Genomic DNA, 22,093 nt, shown 5'->3' on the forward strand with positions numbered 1-22,093 from the left:
ATACAACAGCTCCGGATAAAATATCTCCTAAGAAGCATGGCAGGAGGGAAGTTGAAGATACTGCTTTCCCGTTTCCACGCAGAGTCACACTGCTCTTATGCCAAGCTTAGGAAAGAACAGACCAAAAGGACCTGGCTTATGGGGACAGGCACCTCACCTGCATCAGCAGGGAGACTGAAACAGGTCAGAGGATTCTTGCACAGGACTAAGACAACATTAGTGGTTTTCCTAAGTTTCGAGGAGATAGCAAGCCTTAGAACAGATGAAGGTACCTGCATAGGCTGGTTTTTGCAGCTCTGCCTCTGTCAGGCTTTGCTGTTCTCCTTGCTATGGAGGTTTTACAACACTTTGGTTCAGCAATGCTGTCTGGTTACAGACAACAGCAGTTGGGGAATTTTTGCCCACCCACCAGTTACTGCTGATTCACACAACGTGCTGCTCTAGCGAAGGCTCCATCACATGACATTACCCTTGGGCAGGGGATAGTAAGGGCTTCTTTCCTGTGTGCCTGCACCCAGAGAGCTGGCACACAGCACAGAAGCATCTTGTTCTGCCTTCGTTTGCAGATAGCAGGAACACATGGTATGGGGAGGATGTGAGCTAGATTTAATTATTAGACCAGTTACAAATGTTTAAAGTATTTCTCTGAAAATATCAGAAAGTTGGTTTTTTTAAAAAAAAAAAAGTGAGAGAGAGAGAAAAGATTACTCTTTTGGAATATAATACAACAAAGACTATTTTTTCCAGACTTTCCCCTTTTGATTATTTCAATAAGAAAAGAAAGTAAAAACAGCAAGAAAAGTGAGAGCAGAGTCAACAAATGACTGAATCCAAAACACTAATCTGCCAACATTTACAGCTTTGTCAAATTATTTTGTGAAAAAAGTCTAACAGAAGAGTCCAGTGTCTCACAAATTTAACTTCCGAGAGAAATGATTTTTCAAATAGAGTGCCTCACCACTAGATCAAGATGCTGTATTTTGCAGAAGAAATTACTTATCTGCTTGAACAGAGATTGTATAGTTATAATGTAGTGCCTGGAAACAGTAGGTGAGCAAACAGAGGCATAAAGGCTGAATACATCTGGAAAACTCAGGGCAAACTCAACTGAAAGGTGCTTACACCTCCTTACACCTTCCATTCGAGAAGAATTCAGCTAGGCTCCGCCTGTGCAATTCACCCAAGAGCTCTGACACCCAGTCTGCTTCTTGACCACATAATGCCAGAGCCATAGTCTCCCATGTCCGTCCCCTGGGGCTCCAGCAGATTTAGAAAAATTATCATAAAGACATGCACTCCTTAGGAATTAAAGTCACTAACTCCAGCATGTCATAAAAGAAGCAGGTAAATAAGAAAATAAGGCCTTTTTAGCTCCTACAGTTTTATAACACAAATACTTCAAAAATGTTTTCGTAAAGGTACGGTTACAAAGGTACTGTGTATAACGTTTGTATACACTGAGTGAAAGAAGTTGGCTCCTATCTCATTATATGTATTATTTTCTTGCTCCACACCCTAAGTAGCAGAGAAGTATACAATCACAGTATCTGTCCCTACTACCCTAAATAACTTCTCAGCCCATAGGATGTATTAAACAAGATCTGAGAGAGGTTTCAGAGGGAAACAGATTTTCAAGGTCTGTGAGCAAAGACGTACCTAGAGAAGAGAAAAACAGGGCTGATGGTTCCACAGAGGAAAGGCTAGTGAATTCATGCCAGTGAACTCACAAAGGCGAGAGCAATAGCAAAGTAGGTTCCGTTCATTCTGCTGCTCCTAGAGTAGCTGGCTGGTCATGCAGTAGCATTTACACTTGAACCTGCAGATGTTTTTCTGCACTCAGAAGGAAAGTACTGCCTTCATAAGAACATGATGACTAGCTCTTCAGGCATTTATTTGGGTTTGTGGTTTTGAATTATTTACACAATCTGGATGCACCTCTCTTGAATATGCAGCTTCCAGCTTCCACTTAAGATACCTAGAAGACAGGTGACATCCCTTGAAGTTGAATTCTGTCCCAGACCAAGGGCACTATGAGCATAAAAATCTAGCTCAGAGTGTCCCTAGACAGATTAAGGATTTTGTGTTATCAGCATTTCATAAAACAGTATTGAAGGAGAGGGGGAAGCAATGTCTAGGTCTATAAATTTCCCTGATTAGAGCGAAATGGAAGTAGGAAAGAATAAGATAAGTGACCAAGCTCAGAGATTTAGCAGTGGAAGAGGGCAGAAGTTCTACGTTCCCAACCATGAAGAGCATGTACCAGGTATGTACCACCACTGGATGTTATCATCTCTGTGAAAACTGTTTTGTTCACGGAATACCTTAGAGAAGTAAAATTTTGTACAAAAGAAGGAGACAAAATCTCCCAGATGCCCATGAATTGCATTTAAGGTGACTTTTCATTACAATTAAACGTTTGCCAAGATAATTTCTTTTCTCTGTGGAAAATATTAAAACTCATAGTTCCCTGAACTTTTATAAGCCCACAGTTGTGACAAGACAAGGAGGTTTACAGAGCAGTAGGAACATGTTCAAGCAGCCATTAGTAGCCTGGGAGAAAATGTGATCAATAAGAAGTTAGGTGATTGGGAAGATTCCCTCTGTTCTATTCCACTGTTCATTGTTCACCTGATCCACCACCATTTATATTGCTACTTACCCAGCTGTGCTATTTCTACTTGTTCAATACATCATTTAAGCCACCAGCAGTACTTTCACAGATGTGACTGTTGCATCTATTTTCTAAAATTGCCCAGTAAAAATAAACAAAAAACAAGTCTACAATCCTTCTGCTATGGTGGAACCATATGATGGAACCAGAATCAGCTTTAATAAACTCTGTGAAAGGCAACCAGCAGGCTCAATAACTCATAATCAAGTAAAACAAAAAGGACATTCTCCACCAAGTAACACAGTTTCCCTTCTAAAATAAAAAGTACATTTTCTACCGAGTAACACAGTTTCCCTTCTAATAATAATACTTTTTCCTGAAAAAAAAAAGGGGTGGGATAAGCTTGAGAACAAAGTGTACCCTCTTTTAATTCATGAATGCTCATCAAACAGTGTGGACTCCTAGTAGACACCTTTGTCCTTTGAGTACCCAAAGCTTGCAGGATAATCTCGGATGAGACTTTTGCTAATCAAAACCTCAACACCTTCTACCTTGGAGACTGGGGTGTTACACAGTGTATCATCTGGAGCATTCTAGAACAACCAATTTTACCATTTCTATGTGAAAAATAATGTGACCTCCTCAAAAGGTGCAGCTCTTCCCTCTTCCCTCTTAAAAGCTTTTTCTCACATGTACAGCCTTCTTGGCTTGTACAAAAGTTAAAAGCATTACTTTAGGTTTTTCATAAAGCCTTCCCCAGAAATTCTGTGCAACTTAGGTATTATAGCCTGAACACGTTGGCCTGTTCTGATGAAGAGAACAAGGTTCACAGCAAGCTGTGAAGCCAAGAGCACCGGAAAGACTCCTCCTACTGCTTCACTGACCATAACACATTTAAAAAACAAAACAAAACAAAACAAACATCAAACCCAACAGACTACCACCAACAAAACAATGCAAAAAGCCACAAAACAAACCCCCACTGCATTGAACTCTTGCACACATTCACTTGCTCCACACAGTCCCTGAGGAGATGCTAGCTCAATAGCTAGCTCGATACTGCCCTGACAGCATGGCACAGGGCCAAAGAAAATAAACTCTGCCTCCTTGCCAAGCTAATTACACCAGGTTTAGTGCTATGTTGACACGGTTATACTGCCTTCAGATTTGGTGATAAGTCTGTCAAATCTAACTCCTTATTTCTGCTTTACAACTTGTGCACAGAGGAGACATGTCCAGTGTCTGCCAACATACACTCTGTTGTACCAGTTTGATTTCACTTCTGATGAAATATTACATTGTTCAAATAAGTGGGTGTAAAAAGAGTGGGTGTCCAACCACAGTTCACAAATCATCTCCAAGTATGTGTCTTCCAAACTGAAACAAGCCACTTTTGACCAAAATACATGGGCAGACACACTCCTCTGTGCTGACTTAAGTGAAATGACTACTTTAAAGAGAAGTGTAGATCCCAGGACTCCTGTGAGTCAGCTCTCTCCCCCTTTCCTCTTGCTCCAGTGAGGTTATTATTTCCTGACGGCTTATAACAGAAACACATCTCCCCAGTGGATAACTAGGGAAGTACACACACAGCCCCCTGTGTCTCCTTTTCCCACCCCATGTAATTCTCAGCAAAGACCCCATAACTTGCACAGCTTGTACGAAACATGGAAGTGAGTTTCTTGCCCTGCAGCCCAATCCACAGTGCAGCTCTGGATGGCTTGCTGCACCTAATACTGAAGTCTAGCAACACTCCTCTGAATCCCAAATAACAGAGAGAAGATCAGAAGGCAGCATAGCCCCCTGCTACTACTGAACACAAAGAAGCTCCTTACATGCAGGGCAGAGTATTCTGCTCTCAGCTCAACTCTACTCTCAGCTACATGCTGGTCTGAATCCTGGCTCTGCCCTGACTGTACACCCACCACATCACAGCAGCTTCTTCGGTGGGGTAGTTTTAAGGCTGGCACAATGGGTAGGAATCCGTAGCTCTGCCACTAACGTGACAGTCAATTCCATATTTTCATACTTGCATTTGGTTCGTTGATTGTCTTAACTATATAAGCTCTCTGGGGTTAAGAGCCTCTCCAGCATATACAGACACAATCTAACCTGCAGCATTCCTCATCTCCAGAGGTAGCTTGGGGAAGCTTCAGCCACAATTCAGGGCACAGCTTGGGAAAGGCACTCCACAGAAAGATGGGGGGTCTTGTGACCTTTCGTATTTGCACTGAAGACTGCGCTCCTGGAATTCAGGAATGGGAATCTGAGCTTTTCCCAGAAAGGAAATAGCTAGTCTGCCTAACTGCAGGGAGAAGCTTGAAGACACATTCTGAAGCTTGAAATGTTAGGTGGATGATAAATGAATAAATGGTTTGGTGGGGGATGAGCTTGCAGCTGGTTAGTATTTTAGGTTGGTCACATTCTTTTGATGCTGTAAGAGTAGAGAAGCAAGAAATAAAGTGTTTGATGAGCCACTGGGAAGCTCTGACCAGACAGGTGTATCAGAAACACTGAGTGCCTCCAGAAACGTAACATAAGGCCACATGCATCCTCGCCACGTCCCATACACGTCATCGCACTACACCAAAGCATAGGAGCTTGTCTGGGAGCATTGTCTCATAGGCACAGCGTGTGACAGATGAGTACTATGTACTAGGGCTACCAAAAGGTGAAAGATAGTGAGACTGGGTTTTATTTGTATAAAGAAACAAAAACCTTTTTGAGGTGTCTCTCCCCTACTAAGTAATCAGTGCGGGGGGAATGTGTTTGTTTTGTTTATTTGCATGATTCGGTTTCGGGGGTTTGTTTTTTTCATGTTTGTTTGGTTTTGGTTTAGGGGGGCGGTTTGGTTTGGTATGGGGTTTTTTTGTTTGTTTTTGTGTTGTTTTGGGTTTTTTTTTGAGAGAGAGGGTGAATTATACTCCAAGAAGCAATTACAGGTGTGCAAAATGCTGCCTGTACTTTACTATCTGCTCTCTTTTTCAATACTCCTTTAGCTGTGGAAAAAATGCCTGGCCACTCAGTGAGCTGGAGTTCATTATTTACTACCCATGTTTTGCACTTACTGTATCCACCCTCAGTTCAAGCACTTTAGCTCATTTCTAGAGACAGGAGGTGCCAGCAGCTGGTATTTCAGAGCAATTTGAGCCAGAACAGCCCAGCCACATTTAGTCTGGCAGTTAACAGAGGTTCATTCTTTCGAGTTCCTTCACCAAACTGAAAAAAAGCATCCTGAATTTTCAGAAATACTTAGTCCATCGATTTCACTGAAGCATGGATTAAGCTGCTTAAAATATTTTTTCATTTCCCAGTATAAAGAGGGTGTTTTTCTCCCACCTTAGAAATTAAAAAAACTATTATACATTCTATTGCCCCAAGACCATGTTTTCTACAGCAAAGAAGATCAAGAAAAACAGGTTTTTACTGAAAATTATTTCTGTCTCAATCAACTTTGCTTTTGAAGAAGTCCTGGTTTTGATACAGACTGACTTTTGACCTAAAACCTGCTCAACAACACACAATGCTATCTCATACACATTCTTCTGCGTCAAAGAAACTGACAATTGGAAAGGACAATAAAGAGTTAAAAATATGCACCATTTCCTGAGAAAAAGTGTAGAATTTCTTTAGAGAATAAAGCATAATTGCCAGGCATTGATAAATTGTGTAAGAAACACTATTGATGATTCATACAAGTAGAACTTGCTGCTAAATAAACTCTGACCTTGATACTCAAGAGACCCACTTAGAACATCCTGCAAGACAATGATATATTTCTCCACACTAACCTTTGTGAGTAGTCTGCCTCTTCAGCTCCTTGAAACAAGCTAGTTCCAATTAAAGAGGAGAAGTGGAACTGTTTCATACATTTGTTTTAGTGACAGGATACACAGGGGTTATGATGTCACAGTGCCAAGGATATCGGGCAGGAAAAGATAGGTATGGGTTTTCTTCAGATTTCAGATTTGTATTATTGTAACACTGCAGAAAATGTTTCCTTCTTTATGAAAAAACCCCTGAGCTGATAAAGGGAGGGAGAGGGGGAGAAAATGGCATAGAAAATAAAGCTTAGAGCTGAAATAAGGCAGTTGTATCCAAATTCCTGACCAGTGCTTACTGCAGAAGCAGGCACGTTATTTCACTTTTCTGCAGTTCAGCTTTTCTACTTCAATGTGGAGAAAATAATACAAACTTCCTCCAACTTCCAGCTTGTTAGGTCTTACCTTCTGCATGGGGTACTCACCTACAACACAGTTTGGGTTTGTCCTGCCAAAGGGGTAACTCCAAGTAAAGGGACAGTCAACAGACAAGACCACCACGAAATGGCAGAGTCTTCAGGAACAACTATCTCAGTGAGAGAACTGAAGTCCCACCTGCTAAAGGCAAGACAGACAATGGGGAAAACGAGAACAGAAAAAGACCAGGAGGTTTTGGATGTTGAACTCCTCCATCTCAGCTTCCAAAACAGACTGAATCAAACTTTTGAAGGGGAGTCTGCAGCATACTGCTCCTCAGTTGGTCATGCTATGCTGTTGTAGTGGTATTCTCTTCCACACAATATCAAAGCTTCATGTCCAAACAGCAGGCAGCAGCACAACTAGAAATCATTACTTGTGAGTCTAGGGGCTGAGGATTGAACAATTTAATTGACTCATCCATGTCTTTCTCTTTTAAACACCATCTGCCAGGGAACACATATCCAGAAAGTGCCCGAGAACCCCACTAAAGATGTCACAGAACACTTGACAGCACCAAAAAACCACCGGCTTTCCCAGCATTCTTTGTACAGACCTTCAGTACAAAACACCAAATGCCACAACATTGACAATATTCCTAAAAAAAAAAGCAAGAAAGTTGCAAGGTAGCACCTATATCCTGTGTCCCTTTTCCTCTGAAATTGGAAAATTAGTCTGTTAGTCTTATTAGAGGTATTTATGGTCTTCTGTGCCTTGTGTGTTTCTGGGCCAATCACATAGAGGGACAAGCCTTGCAATGGGGAAAAAGTGAAGATTTTTAGAGGCATTTCTTAATCTCTGCATCTGTGTAGCAGGGAGAAAAGTGGAGGTGTTGACTTTTAACTCTCAGATGTAAACTCCATTCCTGATGGAAAATCCACCCTTTCAGTAAGAAGATCCCAAGGAACCAAGACATGAAACATGGCTTTTATCCTAGAGTTTCAGGCAGTCTAGGCTCAGGATGCAAAGAGCAGCTGGGACCGGCTGGCTCAGTGTTGAGCAGGCAGCCCATACAGCAAGCAGAGGACAGATGCAATGTACTCATGGAAATGAAGAGCTAAGAAAGCGTGCCATGGCAGAGTTTGCTCGAGGAGCTGAAACAAAGAGGGATACTGGAACAAGAGAAAAAGTGACAGTGATAGAAGTAGGTGGGATGTAGAGGATGTTTCATAAGTAGCGTGAGAGAGACATTAGCATGTCTGAAAGCAAAGGGAACAGACAGTGACTGATGCAGGGAAGCAGTGAAGGGACGTAGGAAATAGCATGGCTGGTGAGGAGAGGGAACAAATAGAGTTACTTTTTCAACTCTATTTGTTCAGGATTCACTTTCGTCCTCATGTATGCTGAAAGGAAGTCTCAAAACATTTCGTTTTTCCTGTTAAGGCAAGTCTATTCTCCAATCACATCCAAAAGGAAGAGCAAGCCTGGTGAGAAGTCAGTTCTGAAGTTCCCCAGTGTGGAAGGAGATCTGCTTCAGGCTTACTTCTCTTTGTTTTTAAAGCCTGAGTGGCATCCAGCTATGACTATCAAATAATGATGACAGAAATCAAACCATAAATGAAAGAAAGAAAAATCCCTTGCATCACGGCATTTCCTTTATGACTTACTGTTGCCTGCAGATGAGGACTTCTTGCCAGATCCCCAATGTACAGCAAGTCATTAGCATTTCTGGTTCTTGTCTCAGTTGCAGTCGAACTGAAACAGGAAAAAACTCAGCTCTGGGAAGGAGTGATGAGGTTAACTGACAACTTTTTTTCAGTTAGCTTACTGTTTATTTTTAAGATCAGTCTTGCTTGCTATTAAAAATGAACAACAGTTTCAGGTATTTGGGATGGATTCCACAGTAAGCCTATTTGTTCAAGTGACGTACGTGAAACTGTCTTTCTCCTGAGAGCATTCAGTGATGAAAAAGACTAAAAAATATTGATTCCTTGTTTTACATATAGAAATGCAGTTGCATAAACAATAATGAGCAGTAAATAAAAAAATTATTCTGGTTCCACCCTAATTCCATAGAAAAAGTGACTTTATTTGGTTGAATGCTAGATCTCTCTCCTCCACCTTACAAATTTTGTGCTTGTTAAGGACACTGCAGGAAGTTTCATTATTAAACTAAATTGGTAAATGAAACTTCAACTAGTAGTTTCTGTAGAAGAGGAACAGTCCCACTGACCTCTTTGAACCCAAAGGCTGTTATTAGAGACACTAATTGTTGTAGCCTGTTGTCTCCTACTTTCCAGGTCTGCTGCTACGATTCTTAGAAGACTCAAATTATTTCACCTGATTTGTCACTAGCCCTTATTAGAAGAGACACTAATACATTGCTGATGGTTTAAAAGCTGTTGCAGCAGGTTTCCACAGTGACTTTTATATCTTTAAAAGAAAACCTGCACTTAAGGAGTACATATGATGCATGGAAATCTACTATTAAGTACAGGCTTTTGGGTAATTTTACGCATACTTAAAGGGGTTGTGCATTTCCATTTTGCTTTAGCAGAGGCTTCAAATCTTACAAGCCCATGGGTTTTGCACTCATATGGATTAAAGGGAACAGACTTCCTTTTGTTTCATATCTAGAACCAAGTCAAAGACCAAAGACATCTCAGCAACAATGAAATTTTGTAGGTGAGAAATTTCCTATGAGTAAATCATTCCCTGAGAAAACATCAAGAGTATGCCTAACGAGTATGGGGGAAAGGTTGAAAATGCATGTCCTTTAGAAGAATTTCAACTATATTGCAGGCAGGTACAAACATCTCAACAACTTTAACATATACCCACGATACTCTACTCACCTCAGCCTCCTAATGTAAGAAATGAGTATTAAATGAAGGTTGGACACATTCATACAATATAAAGTGGGTAAAAGATAATCATTCCAGTGTCAAAAAATGGAGCCAAAACTATCTTTCCGGTCACATCTGTGTGTTTACACAAAGCAAGCAAGTTTGCTAACACAAGCCCAGCAGGCTTCAGAAGTAAAAATGATTTCAGATAATTGGTAAGATACAAAGAAACTACTACTTTGACAAAAATGTAATTCCAGTGTCCTGTCTATAAGGGTCTGCACAAAGCAGCACATATTTGAGAGCCATTGTGATACCATGGAAATATTTTAAAGGCAAGATTTTTCTCATATCCTTCCACAGGAAGCATTCCAACAGGTAATCTGTCACTTCACAATAACAATGTAACACCTTTAAGGCAGTGCATATCTTAGTATCTTCTATTTTGGGGAATATAATGGAGTGCTGGACCTCTTAGTTAATTTAATAAAACATAAAAATTATTACACTCCCAACAACAATCTATAGAGATGAAATAATGAGGCATGATGCAGTGAATTACAGACCTTATATTAATAGTGTTGACATTATTGGTAGTGATACTGTAACATGCAATTCGCAACATCATGCCATAGTTTATTTCAGCAGAGAAGTGAGTCTAATAAAAGCAAATCAGCTCTCACTGGACCTGAAAGTATTTTTCATTTCCCAAAGGAGCACGCCAATCCTTCACATCTTCTCTTTAAGGGTGGATCAAAATTGTTATTAAGAAAGCTGGCCAAAACAGTGTTCACAGCTGAGGAAATGTTAGGGGCCTGGGGTTGGGAGGCAGAGATATTTCATGGGTTTCTGTTTCTTTTTTAAGTTTGGTTTCAGCCCACGTTGAACAGAAACTTCTCCCTTCCTCTCAGAAACACAAGATGCCCACATCAGCCCCAGTTCCATATGCACACACAGGCTGGGCTGAGAATTTGTGCGCCAGCTGTATCAACTCCACAGAGGTCTGATGCCATCTCTCAAAGCTGCCTACCCTTCACCCAGGGAACCCTGAAGTCCTGGACGCAGAACTAAACATGAAGCTTCATCCAAGTACCTCAAAAGTAAGAGAAAGGGAATTTTCTGATCAATGCACAAGCAAAAAGCCTTGGTGAGGAGCAAGGTAACACAAGAGACAGCCACAAGAGTCTCAGATGCTCATGTATGGCCTTAACTACTCTACAGACCGAGCTGGTAACCACCTATCCCCCTTTCCAAAGAGTTCCATGGATGACTTGGTGATATTCAGTGGGGAGTTTCTGACCCCCAGGCTCCGGAACATGTTTAAGCCACAGCTACTCTGCATCTCACTGGGGTAACTCATCCTCCACACAAGCTGTTTTCCTGAACAGAATACGTTCTAGGAATATATCCCTGGCCGTTCACGTAAGGTCACAGACGCCTTTAAGCAAGCAGCCCTCAGCAGATGTTCCTTCAGTCGTTCCTCTCACAAATGTGGTTCTACTCTTCTATCACACCAGAACAGTATTAATACTAAATTAAGTCATAAAGTTAACTTAGAAGGACCAAACTTGTGGGCACCATTCTCCTTAAAGAACATACCCTAAGTTCAAACAGTTGTCCTTCAAGGAACAAGAAGAATTACAGTAATCCTAATGTTTGTTTGTTTGTTTTCACAAAGTCACTTTTTTCACAGAAATTGGAGGGTAGGAAAAAATTGCTGCACTGACTAGAACACAGATGGGGAAAAAAGAAGGAAAAAAGTCCACCTGGAAAGAGAAGAGAAAGTTAGAAGCCTATGCAGCATGGTCTGGTGAACTTCCTTTGTCAAGCACTTTCTTTTGTCTTTCCTGACTAAAAACATTTATTTTTATTCATTACAGAAAGAACAGAGAAGACTCCATAATTATTCATTAGATACAAACATAGAATAGATTGATCTTTGCACATCATATCATTTCAGACTTTAAATACACAGAGATGTGATTAAATCAATATTCTCAAAGAAGACAAACTCTCTAATAGCTGGCTTTAATAATCATAATTTTGCAACCCACTGTGCTTTGAACACAGGAATGAATTAACCATGGCAAAGCCAAGTCCTCACAGGAAGACGGTAGGCATTAGCATATCATAGTTTTTTTCAGCTAAGGAAACTGAGGCCAAGGGATTACTGGTAGCATTTACAAAGGGACAAGGCACTTAAACACCACGACCCCCCTGGCTTTTGGTCTACTCTTACAAGATTAAGTGCGTAACTCACTTCTGAAACAGCATTTTAGAACACAAAATCATTTAATGGCCCAATTTCTGTAAGGATGTTTGAAATCCTCCATGATACAGGTAATCATCCAAAGGTAAGTAACAGTTTCCTTAGCTGTCTAGTACTACCAGGCATGCTACTGGCTTCCCTATACTTACCTTTAAATAAATACCTGACTTTTGAGACTGGGTTTGCCCACACTTCTGAAAACATTACTTTTCCTCTGTCTCATCTGCACTTCAAAACACCTTGCACAAGCAGCCCTGACCCCAGAGTGTTTAGATATCTGCTGGACATTGCTGTTGCTCCTGTCAGTCAGGTTTCTATTGCAAATACAATATGTACAGCCTAAGAGCTGAATTAGTTTCTCCAACACAAGTTCTTGTCCCTTCCTCTTGACTCTAAAGATATCCACTCCATGCTTCGCAACAGGAACAAATCCCAGCTGTTTGCAGTATTCAAGGTCTGAAAGAGAAGGCAATAAGGAGACGTTGAAGAGCAATTCAGTATAACAGTCAAGACTACAACAAAGGACTGTAATTCTCAGGTGATGATCTCTACACCAGCACACCATGCCTCTCAAACATCTGTAGTAGGAGAGCAGGAACGACTGTATGTTCCCCTGTCTAACAGTGCCTTGCCCTGTAGCGATCAAGGATCAGCCCTTCTCAATATCCTAATGGTAACATATACATGACAAATATGCACTTCTAGCTCCCTAAATATTTTGTGAGGGAAACACATCCTGCATGAGCAGCAACGAAATCCTGGAGGTCTGTGGGTACCAAACAGGAACATGTCAGAGGTGTCTGCCCTCACTGACTGAGCAATCAGGGCAATCACAAGGAGCACATGTCTAGGCAAGATGTCATACTACTAGGCTCACAGCAGTTACTGAGAGAGGTCTTGCTCTGCACCTCTCTTGATTAACCAAGAAATCCCCTCCTAGAGTCATCTGAAGTAGGAACACTGCCTCCGAACTGAAAATGAATTTATCTGCTTTTGATTTTTTGTCACTTATCTCCACTTGAATTATGCATTCTGGTCTGGAACTGCACTAACAGAGGCTAATCTCCTACTGGTTTCTTTGCTAGGCAGCTCAGACCCTATCTCCAGTTTTAATAACTATCAGCATGTGACATTTGTGGATCAGGATGTAAACAGATTTAGTGATAATGACAGTAGAGCAGGTAGATCTGAACAACAATTCCAGGATAGAAACAGCATTATCAGAAAATTTATCTGAAACTTTCTTTAAAGCCAACAAAAAGAAGAACAATATAAGTCAGAAAAGGCTGAAAAGATTCTAAAACTGAGCATCTTTACCACACACCACAGTGTAAAAAAACCTGCACCATCTTCCACAGAGGAATGTAGCAGCAACAGAACATAACCCAAGAAACAGTTACACCTAGGAAGATTTTCTATAACAGAGGAAATCAAACATTTTTTTTCTTGTTATATCTTTTAACTCTAAGCCCTGTCAGACACCAGAGCTGCATTTTTGCCATGCAGTTTACGCACGAGACTATTGGTTTAGGGTACGCAGGACCCCAGCTCTCTTCCCAGCTTTGGTCCCAGTATAACACTTGCCTTAGGGTTGCATAGTTCCTTTGTCTTTTGTTTCTATTATGGTTCTCTGTATTATTAAAAGATAAACAGGGGGTCTCAAGGGAGCACTACGATCAAGTTAAGCATCAGGTTACCAGAGACAAAATTTTTTAAGCATCGTGGAGACACAACACCAGGAAAACAATAGGAAATCACTTGTACCTGTATTTGCAGAGTAAGCACTTGGCTCTCTAGGGTTTGTTCCTGTGCTTGACAAGTTGTGCCCAGCCAAGCAACAGTAGGAGACATACACAAGCAAATGTCCATGCTAAACTCCACCAGCACCCCAAACAAGGTTTTAAGGGCAACTTCCTTTATAAATGCCAGCATCGGTATGATCCTGCTGAGACTGAGTACACGCTGAAATTACAAGGAGGACATGCCAGCCAGTTCACAATTCAGACATAGTGATATTATTAGAAGCTAATAATTTAATTGCATCGCTTAATAATTAACCCACCTTTCTGAGTTCACAGGTTCTTGGACAGGATGTCTTTCTCCCCAGATATCCCCAAATATGAGCATTTGGAGAGTTAAATGTGAGGCAGGGGTCAGCTGCTGCCAAACAGTGAGGGAGCCCTGAGAAGTATCTTAAGGGAGTATCTGCCCTGCACAACTGAAACAAAAAAATTTAGCTTCATGAGGAGAGGTTGGTGTCTGCAAGCAAGCAGTAGCAGACAAGATTAGGCAGCAGAATAACATTTTAAAGAAGACTGAATTATCAGTCATAAAATGTAATCTCTAAAATATCTATCTTGTAAGTCCAGTTTGATCCTGCATATATTTGATTTTGTGATCCTCAATAGTGCAGATAAGTTTCCAATGCATCCTAAAACTATGTATATATTCCCTGGCTTTACAGATGAAATTGTTTGAGATGTTCAGGTGCCTGGTAGTGAATGAAAGTAGCAAATGTTCTGTAATCTCTGCAGCAGTAAAAGATCTCACTGAAGGAACCTGCTGCTATGTCACGGACGTTTGCAATAATCACATTTAGGAAGGGAATGTGACACCACTTGTTCGATGTGATTGAGCTATTGCAGAGACTCCTGCTAGCTAATTAATCACCAGAATTGCTGAAGGGGAAGAATCCTTTCCAGACAGATTTATAGGCATAGCTGGAATAAGCCTGAGAACTTTTTGTGCTTTCCATGTGTGCGTGCATGAAGGAGCCAGCTGTGAGGCTGGCACTTGCATTGGTGATCAGGAGTGGGCTAACAGTGAAACACTATTCTGCTGGAGCTGGAAAGCCCATCCTAACCTTGAATAAATAAAACCCTTCTGTGAATTTCCTCTGCAAAAGCTGAAATCAAGATTGAAAAATCATAACAAGTATCAGGCTCTGAGGTATAGTGACAGATGTAATATAATTTAAAATTCACTGCTATTTTTAAAGATCCTAATTTTTTTCTTCTCCTTAAGCAATATGAAAAGAAAGATGTGGATTGTCAGCTTCCTATCATTAATGTAGATTAGACCTTCTTTTGTTATCAATAACAATTAGCTGTAATGAATACCCTTCAAAAATCTTCTAAAGCACTTTTCAAGTCTTAAGGCCCTGATCCTATAAAGCTGTATTCACATGCGTAACGGTAAGCTTACAAACAGTGCTAGCAGGAACACCAATAACCCGATTTTCATCACATCCCTATAGGGTAAATATACCCGTCTCTTTCTCAGATGACTGGAATTCCAATAGGTATGGGTTTTGCACTGCAAAACCTCAGTGTACTTTCATCAATGCAGTAATAACAAAGTAAGAAAAGCACTATTTCAAACAGGAAAAGAAAGAATGCTTTATAGAAAAGATAAACACCCAAGCAACAAGACAAGAGTCTGGCATAAACTCATATTTTGGCTCAGCAAGCTGTGTAGACACCTACGGCCTTCAAGCAGGTCAGACTGGTTGGAGCTTATTCCAGCATCTTACAAAGTCAGAAGGAAGTCCTCCTACTGAATTTAGTGGACAGACTTAACAATTAGCTGACTAATTATTCCATACTCAGGGAGATGTCTGGTGCAGCTGAGTCACTGGATCAGAACAATTTGCCAAAACTAATAAGTACTGATAGAAAAGCAAAAAAAAGTAGACCAAATGCCAAAGCTTTCTGATTAGGATTCTGGCAGAAATGTCTTTATCGTGATCCTAGGGAAAAAATTCTGATTAGTCCAGCTACACACGCAGGTTCTCAGCCTCCCAGTCATCCTCCACCTTGGCTGTTGTTGCACTCATGAAATAACTTTCTCCAAACTCTGGCAGTTCTAATTTCAGACCACAGCATTTTCATTTATTTCTTAGACCAAATTTCCCGTGACATCCCAAACTGGAACATTCCTCTTTCCAAATACTCACTACTACTTTAAAACAGTCTGTACAGATTTTGATTAAGGAAATAAGATCACTGACTTTCAAGAAACATGACAGCATTTTCTCAAATAGGCTGACCCTGCCTTCAGGCACAGCAATCATAATTTCTTGATTAAACAGCAGCAGAAGTATCTCAGGGTTTATATTCTTTTGCTGGATTTTAAATACACTACCAAATCGGAAATGGGGAGAAGGGGGGTCCCTATTCTGTTGCTTCTTCCTCTTTCTTCCTCTTTCTTCCCTGACTCCTCACCTTCTAAAACACAAGTATTTCGTACCATTCTCCAAGTGAGGACTAAGAACACCCCTTAGCTCATGAAGGCTCCAGGTAGAAATTAACATGCCAAAAGGTATATTTACCTGAAGGCTAATTCCAGAAAGCATTCTCCTCAGGGAAGCAGTCAAGCACGTCTCTCCCAAAAGACATTAGGATATGCTTCTTTCTTTCTTACACTGAGGTTTGAAGGATATAATGTAGAAAGATTCTCCTGCCCATATCTCACTTTCTTAATTGGCAAAAGGTATTTGCTTTTTCAGTGTGTATGCCTTTGCATAACAGGTTGAGCTGGATCCTTTTTAAATAATTCTTCTTTCTTTTTCCTCAAAAAAAAGCACAGGCTTCCTATATCCAGGCACACTCGCACTCTGATACGGCCACTCAAGTGGAAAGATGTTATCCAAGTTATTGATCTAACTCAGATGAAGCGGGATCTCCTAATCCCACATGAATCAATCCCTTCATCAGCTACCAGAAGTTGGGGGGTGGGGGGGCACTCCTTGATTTCAATCACAGACTCCTCTCTAGGTACACGGGGATTATTTTGAACCAGTTAGCTGCAGTGGAAGATACCATACAGGATTGAATCCTTGAACCATCTATATGCAAGAAAAGAATACATGGGAAGAGTTTGTGTTCCAGCTCCTTAACCCTACTCCAGCAAAAGGCAACCCTTTTAAGTATGATCAACTTTTTGGGAGGAAGAGGAGGACTATCTTTGTGGCAATGCACAGACAAGGAGACTGATTTACTGGAGCATTCTATTTGCTTTCCATCTAAAAACCTGTAATGTAAGAAAGAACATCTCCCCAAGAATAATCTGTAAAATTTATTTAAAATGCATTTGAGAATGGTTACAATCACATTTCTGAGCCTCCTACCAGTGGCAGCTATCAGGATGAAATAGCATCAGTGACATGAACAGCATGACAGCATTATGTAAGAGATTATGAAGCAGTTTCAAAACTGCTTTGATACAGTATTAACAATCAGCAGGAAAGACTTTGTTTAATATTTCAACATGTTTAAAAGTTAAACACTTTCATTCCTCTGATGGTGCAAAAGCCTGAGCAGTATGGAGACAGAAAAAGAAGAGGGAGACGTTTCAAGTTTTCTGCCTACAGCGTAGGACTATGACAGAAACCTTGTCAAAAAAAATCCTTGCATTCCAACAAGGTGGCCAGCATCAGTAGGAGACCTCACTTGCAGCCATTTCCAATGCATTTCCTTATGGACACATGTTGCTTTCCTCTTCATGTCTTGGAAATGGAGTTTTGGGTGTAGGCAAAATGAAGCAATTTTATAGAGCCCAAATGGGGACAGAAAACCCATCTCTGGGTCCTGACATCTTCTGGGTCTTGGGCCCAGCCATGGACAAAATCTATTTCCTGCAGAATCTGCAGCTCTCAAGTGAGAAGGGCTTACTCTCCCACCTCAGGAAAAACCTCAGAACAGTAACAGGGTATGGCCTAATATTAATATTCACTACTCCCTAGGGAAGATGGGACAAGAAAATGTTCCCCTTGAAACACAGCAGGGACAAATCAGCTAGGTCCCTGCTTAAAGACAACAAAAGCATAAATCAGCCTCGATGAAAATGAGAGGACCATGGTTCTTTTTAAAGATGTTCTTTCTCCACAGACACGCTATCAATACAGGGCAAATATTTAATTCACTTATAATGTTACAAACTCCTCCAGATATCATCTGCATTTCTTTTAACTCAAGGCATGCTTCCCTTTCCCACCTATTCTTCTGCTTTCCAGGTGTTCTGTATTTTCAGAATGAAAGCACTGAAATATTCTGAAAATGCAGACAGACTTCTAGGGGAGTAACGAAGCTCAGATGGAAGCTATGAGTCATAGCAATGCTCCACATCATGTCCTACAAATGCCAGATATGACATGAACAGTTCGTTCTGGCCTTACTATCTGTGGCCTCATTCAATGATGGTGAAGAGTATCCCCATGGTATCTTTCAATGAACAGAATTCTTTTCCCAACATCTCTTTGGACTGATCCCCTCATTCTATAGGGTAAGTACATATTCTCCCAGTATTTTAGCCATATGAAAGACAGTATCTATTTCAAAATGGTGTCAGACATTTTAAAACACCCTGATAAACTGTATCACACCTTAAAGCATTAGAGTTGGCTTCCTATCCAGCATTTCATAACAAAATTAGAGTACCATACAGATTAACAATTGGGATTTTTCTGGTATTGTGCATTAGTAATAATCAACCGATTAAGCTACCCCATCAATAAAGGAAATTGTACTATAGAATCATAGAATGTCCTGAGTTGGAAGGGACTCACAAGGATCAAGTCCAGCTCCTGGCCCTGTAGAGGACAACACTGAAATTCACACCATATCTCTGATGGTGTTGTCCAAATGTTTCTTGAATAGCATCAGGCTTGGCACCATGACTGCTTCCCTGCGGAGCCTGTTCCAGTGCTCCACCACCCTCTGGGTGAAGAACCTTGTCCTAATATCCAACCTAAACCTCCCCTGGCACATCTTCCTGCCACTCCCTCGGGTCCTGTCATTGGTCACCAGAGAGAAGAGATCAGCACCTGCCCCTCCTCCTACTCCTCTTGTGAGGAAGCTGTAGACCACAATGAGGTCTCTCCCCAGTCTCCTCCAGGCTGAATAAACCAAGGGACTTTAGCCGCTCCTTGTATGGTTTCTCCTCTAATCCCTTCACCAGCTTTGTGGCCCTTCTCTGGACACTCTCTAGTACCTTTATAACCTTAATATACTGTGGTGCCCAAAACTGCACACAGCACTTGAGGTGAGGCTGCACCAGCGCAGAGCAGAGCAGGACAATCCCCTCCCTCAACCAGCTGCAACGCAGGGCTTGATGCACACCAGGGCACGGTTGGCCCTCTTGGCTGCCAGGGCACTCTGTTGGCTCATGTTCAACTTGCTGTCAACCAGAACCCCCACGTCCCTCTCTGCAGAGCTGCTCTCCTGCCTCTCGTTCCCCAGTCTGTATGTACATCCAGGGTTGCTGTTCCCCATGTGCAAATCCAGCACTTGCCCTTGTTAAACTTCATATGGTTGGTGATTGCCCAGCTCTCTAGTCTGTCTAGATCCCTCTGCAGGCCCTCTCTGCCCTCTAGAGTGTCAACAGCTCCTCCCAATTTTGTGTCGTCAGCAAACTTAATTAGTATTTCTCCAAGCCCTGCATTCAAGTAATTTATGAAGAGATTAAAGAGTACTGGCCCTAAGATGGATCCCTGTGGAACCCTGCTAGTGACTGGCTGCCAGCCCAATGTAACCCCATTTACGATAAAACTTTGAGCCCGACCCTTCAGTCAATTGCTCACCAACTGCATTATGTGTTTGTCCAGGAGGATACTGTGAGAGACAGTATTGAAAGCTTTACTGAAATCCAAAAAGATCACATCAACTGGCTTTCCTTGGTCAAGGTGGGTAACCTTGTCATAGAAGGAAATTAAGGTTTTTAAGCAGGGCTTTCCCCTCATGAACGCGTGCTGGCTGGGACCAATGACCACGTTGTCTCTCAGGTGTTTTTCAATAACTCCAAGAATATTCTTCTCCATAATTTGCCAAGCACAGAAGTGAGTCTGATGGGCCTGTAGCTTCCGGGGTCCCCTGTTGCCTTTCTTGAAGACTAGGACAACATTTGCTAGCTTCCAGTCAACTGAGACCTCTCCAGATTCCCACAAGCATTGAAAAATCATTGAAAGAGGTCTCGCTATGACATCAGCCAGCTCTTTAAGAACCCTCGGATGAATCCCATCAGGTCCCGTCGACTTAGAGGGGTCCAGCTGGAGCAGAAAGTCCCACACTACTTAGGGGTTGATTGGGAGTTTATAATTTCCACAGTCATGGTTCTCTAGCCCTGGGCTCTGGGGGTCCCTGAGCCCACAATTGGTGTTGAAGGCCAAGGCGAAGAAAGCATTAAACATCTCTGCTTTTTCTATGTCCCTATTTGTGAGGTGTCTGACCACTGTCAGGACACATATTATCATCTTGGGATTCAAAGGATCTTTCAGCTCTGTTAAAAAAAAATTTAACAGATCTGAAAAAATGTGTCTGTCCTTGGCATGAATCTAGCCAAGTAAATTAGTGCTATCTAAGAGTGAAGTGCACAGAGTTTGTTTCACTGAGGTTGCCACTGGAATTGTGATGACTAGAACAGAGAACTACCTACTATAGAAAAGGTCACAGGTCTGACAGCCTACATCCTGGCAGGGATTAGGGAACACCAGTGTAAACACTTCCCTGTCATTTGCTCATGGAAACCCAGCCCAATCTTTTCAAATATATTTGTCATACTTTATTCTTGCACTCTATTAATCAAAATCATCAGTCACAGAATCATCATCACATTGTTGTGCAATTAACTAAGTTTAGATAATTTGGGTAATGACTGATGTATTATTTAGGTATCCTTATTACAAGGAGATACGTGAACAGTCAATTTCCTGCTGAATGTTTAATACGTTTCTAATAGGTAGTTTATGCAGTTGTTGATAGCACACTATATCATGCAGTATTTAACTGTGGCACTAAGATTGATTCAGCTTTGCAGTGGGAGTAGAACAACTGAATACACACAAGAGTGTCACCTAAAGCTGAAAAACGCATAAGCTAAGACATAATGCTGCCGTGCCAGACCTTAAAAGAATATGGAATCTTTTCCTATAAAACTGAGATCTAGCAGGGTAAAGCAACGTGCTCGATCAAGATATTGAGGCATGGCCAGGACTCTGAAGTGCCTTTCTTTTCCTTCTTTGTTTTTTCTTTTTTCCTGTCTGTCCATTTTGAGATATCTTCTGTTTTCTGCAAACTGAGCTCCTTTGACCACATCCCAGGTAAGGCATATGTAACTGTTATCGTTAAAAGAGCTCAACCTGCTGTAGAGAGACTTGCAGAAGCCAGTAAATAACAATAGCTCCTCTCCACAGAAAATTCAGCTCTTTTAAAATGAAAGCCCCTTCTCAATCAGAGCAGAGTTCCTCATCAGGATAAACAAAAAGGCTGGGATTTGTGCCTGAAAAGCCAAATTTCCTGCAGTCTCGAAGGGGAGAGGAAGCGCTCTGGCAGACCACTGTCAAAAGTAGAGAGACCCCAGCCTTTCACTCCCCATGGGTGGGAGAAGGATGGAGAGAGCTAATGGGCTTCCCACTATCAAATGGAGTGATGCTGCCTCCCAAGTAACAGAGCATCTCAGGCTGAAGCGGCATTTTGGAAAGCGGTCTGAGTTAGCCCTGGCCTAAGCAGAGCTGGTTAAGCACTGGTGTGCTAGGAAGACTGCAGCAACACAAAGAAAATGCTGCTTGGGCGCTGTGGGCAGTTGCAGCTCCAGCAGCGTGGAGCCTTGCTACCTCTTCTGAGGATTGTGAAGGTGAAGACTGTTGTCTTGTACAGTCAAGGTTTAGGGTTTTAACAGATGATATTCATCAGTCTCTCATCAGCATGTATCAAAGCAACATCTAGCATGCAGAACCAGTCCATGCCAGAGCCAGCAGACCTTTGCCTTTGTTTAGCAATCCTTTTCTCTTGCAGTAGGGGGAAAATTAAACAGGAGGACGTCTCTTTACCTCTCCTTCACTGTTTGTCTGCTTACTCTGCCGTGTCCTCTTCTCTGCTCGTCTCTCTGCTTACAGTCTTGGGCCTAGCTGCTTGGAAGAAGAGCGTGTGACATGGACAACAGGCACCCAAAGCTGGTGGGGATGAAAATTCTGTTCTCAGCAAATATATGGGGAGCAACCACAGCTAGTTGGGTTGGTGGAAAGAGGTCTATGATTATTATCAGTATTGTAGCAATGCCAAAAAATGACATTGCCAAATATGGAGCCCCAACGTGCCTGACTGCTACATGTCTGTTGTGGGAGCCCTCCCTCTGTTCAGAGAGTTTGTGCTCAAAGCAGGGAAGAGTAGGAGAGGAGAGGGATTGACTTATGAGG

Source organism: Phalacrocorax carbo, chromosome 4 (assembly GCF_963921805.1).
Source record: "Phalacrocorax carbo chromosome 4, bPhaCar2.1, whole genome shotgun sequence".
Classification (NCBI taxonomy): Eukaryota; Metazoa; Chordata; class Aves; order Suliformes; family Phalacrocoracidae; genus Phalacrocorax; species Phalacrocorax carbo.